The following is a 3,525-nucleotide window of genomic DNA, read 5'->3' as shown; positions in this document are numbered from 1 at the left end:
CACCAATAAACCCTGCCCCCCACCCCCCCAATAAACCCTGCCCCCAATAAACCCTGCCCCCCACCCCCCCAATAAACCCTGCCCCCCCAATAAACCCCCCCACCAATAAACCCTGCCCCCCACCCCCCCAATAAACCCTGCCCCCCCAATAAACCCCCCCACCAATAAACCCTGCCCCCCACCCCCCCAATAAACCCCCCCACCAATAAACCCTGCCCCCCACCAATAAACCCTGCCCCCCCCACCAATAAACCCTGCCCCCCACCCCCCCACCAATAAACACTGCCCCCCCCACCAATAAACCCTGCCCCCCACCCCCCCCACCAATAAACCTTGCCCCCCCACCCCCCCAATAAACCCTGCCCCCCACCCCCCAATAAACCCTGCCCCCCACCCCCCAAAATAAACCCTGCCCCCCACCCCACCAATAAACCCTGCCCCCCCCACCAATAAACCCCCCCCACCAATAAACCTTGCCCCCCACCCCCCCAATAAACCCTGCCCCCCACCCCCCAATAAACCCTGCCCCCCACCCCCCAAAATAAACCCTGCCCCCCACCCCACCAATAAACCCTGCCCCCCCCACCAATAAACCCCCCCCACCAATAAACCCTGCCCCCCCACCAATAAACCCCCCCCACCAATAAACCCTGCCCCCCCCAATAAACCCTGCCCCCCCACCCCCCCCACCAATAAACCCTGTCCCCCACCCCCTCCCACCAATAAACCCTGCCCCCCCCAATAAACCCTGCCCCCCCACCCCCCCCACCAATAAACCCTGTCCCCCACCCCCCCCACCAATAAACCCTGCCCCCCCACCCATAAACCCTGCCCCCCCACCCATAAACCCTGCCCCCCCACCCATAAACCCTGCCCCCCCACCCATAAACCCTGCCCCCCCACCCATAAACCCTGCCCCCCCACCCATAAACCCTGCCCCCCCACCCATAAACCCTGCCCCCCCATCAATAAACCCTGCCCCCCCACCCATAAACCCTGCCCCCCCACCAATAAACCCTGCCCCCCACCCATAAACCCTGCCCCCCCACCCATAAACCCTGCCCCCCCACCCATAAACCCTGCCCCCCCACCAATAAACCCTGCCCCCCACCCCACCCCCCTATCCCCACCAATAAACCCTGCCCCCCACCCCCCTATCCCCACCAATAAACCCTGCCCCCCACCCCCCCACCAATAAACGCTGCCCCCCCCACCACCAATAAACCCTGCCCCCCTCACCAATAAACCCTGACCCCCCACCCCCACCAATAAACCCTGCCCCCACCCCCCACCAATAAACCCTGCCCCCCCCTCCCCCACCAATAAACCCTGCCCCCCCTCCCCCCACCAATAAACCCTGCCCCCCCACCCCACCAATAAACCCTGCCCCCCCCCACCAATAAACCCTGCCCCCCCACCAATAAACCCTGCCCCCCACCACCCCCACCAATAAACCCTGCCCCCCACCACCATAAACCCTGCCCCCCCCACCAATAAACCCTGACCCCCTATCCCCACCAATAAACCCTGCCCCCACCCCACCAATAAACCCTGCCCCCCTCCCCCCACCAATAAACCCTGCCCCCCACCCCACCAATAAACCCTGCCCCCCTCCCCCCACCAATAAACCCTGCCCCCCCACCCCACCAATAAACCCTGCCCCCCCACCAATAAACCCTGCCCCCCACCCCCCCACCAATAAACCCTGCCCCCACCCCCCCCACCAATAAACCCTGCCCCCCACCACCAATAAACCCTGACCCCCACCAATAAACCCTGCCCCCCACCCCCCCACCAATAAACCCTGCCCCCCACCCCCCATAAACCCTGCCCCCCACCCCCCCACCACCAATAAACCCTCCCCCCCACCAATAAACCCTGCCCCCCACCACCAATAAACCCTGCCCCCCCCCACCAATAAACCCTGACCCCCTATCCCCACCAATAAACCCTGCCCCCCACCCCCCCCAATAAACCCTGTCCCCCCACCAATAAACCCTGCCCCCACCCCACCAATAAACCCTGCCCCCCCTCCCCCCACCAATAAACCCTGCCCCCCACCCCACCAATAAACCCTGCCCCCCTCCCCCCACCAATAAACCCTGCCCCCCCACCCCACCAATAAACCCTGCCCCCCCACCAATAAACCCTGCCCCCCACCCCCCCACCAATAAACCCTGCCCCCACCCCCCCCACCAATAAACCCTGCCCCCCACCACCAATAAACCCTGACCCCCACCAATAAACCCTGCCCCCCACCCCCCCACCAATAAACCCTGCCCCCCACCCCCCATAAACCCTGCCCCCCACCCCCCCACCACCAATAAACCCTCCCCCCCACCAATAAACCCTGCCCCCCCACCAATAAACCCTGCCCCCCCCACCAATAAACCCTGCCCCCCACAATAAACCCTGCCCCCCCCACCAATAAACCCTGCCCCCCACCCCACCAAAAAAAACCCTGCCCCCCCCCTCCCCCTCCTAATAGCTGATGGTAATTAACTCTTTGAAATGTGAGATAAATGGCTGCTACCTCAGGTAGGATCTCTCCCCTGATGGTGTACTTGACCTTTTCCAAAATGGCTGCTACCTCAGGTAGGATCTCTCCCCTGATGGTGTACTTGACCTTTTCCAGGTATAAAATGTCCATCAGGTCAGCCAACCAGGCCGAGGCACTAGGTGGAGCGGGCACTCCCCATCCCGGCGGAACCCGCCTTTGGGCTGTCAGTGAGGCAAAGGCAAGACCATCCATCTCCACCCCCGTCCGCCACCCCCAGCGAGTCTGGCATCCTGAAAATGGCAACCAATGTTCAGAACTGCTGACACGGTGCTAAAGAAGGGGGCCCGAAAGCTCACCATCTTTGGACAAGACCAGAACATGTGGGCATGGTTGACGTAAACACCACCCACATCTGTCCTCCATTCCATCCAAGAGCCCGCCCGTCCCACTGTTGGTTCGATGAGCTTGGTGAACGAGCGTGAGCTGGATGTGGCTCCGCCTCGTGCAGGATGAGGTGGAATTTACCCTATACAGGGCCTCATTCCACAGGGCCTCATTCCACACATCCTCATCTAAGATGGGTCCCAACTCCTCCGCCCATTTCACTTTCACCCGATCAAGCGACAATAGACTCCAATGAGATGGTCCGCTAGATATTCAAGTTCTTGCCAACCATTAAGATTTCTTTCAACTGTGCTGCCCAGTGGGTTTCTTAATGTCTGCCTGATGGCACCGGGGCCTGCCCCCCCAGGTGCCCATCTCCGTGGGGTTGCTTACATGCGACCTGTTGCCATACGAGGTAACAGCAGGAACTCTAGGTGACAGAAAGTCTGGTTTCTAACAATAGGCCGGTGCATTTCAATGGGGTGCGATGATCGCCTGCTGGGTCTCAGTAGAGTGCGATGATTTCATAGAATTTACAGTGCTAAAGGAGGCCATTCGGCCCATCGAGTCTGCACCGGCTCTTAGATAGAGCACCTCACCCAAGGTCAACACCTCCACCCTATCCCCATAACCCAGTAACA

Source organism: Scyliorhinus torazame, chromosome 24, assembly GCF_047496885.1.
Source record: "Scyliorhinus torazame isolate Kashiwa2021f chromosome 24, sScyTor2.1, whole genome shotgun sequence".
In the NCBI taxonomy this organism is placed as follows: domain Eukaryota; kingdom Metazoa; phylum Chordata; class Chondrichthyes; order Carcharhiniformes; family Scyliorhinidae; genus Scyliorhinus; species Scyliorhinus torazame.
Note: the sequence above shows the minus strand (reverse complement) of the source record.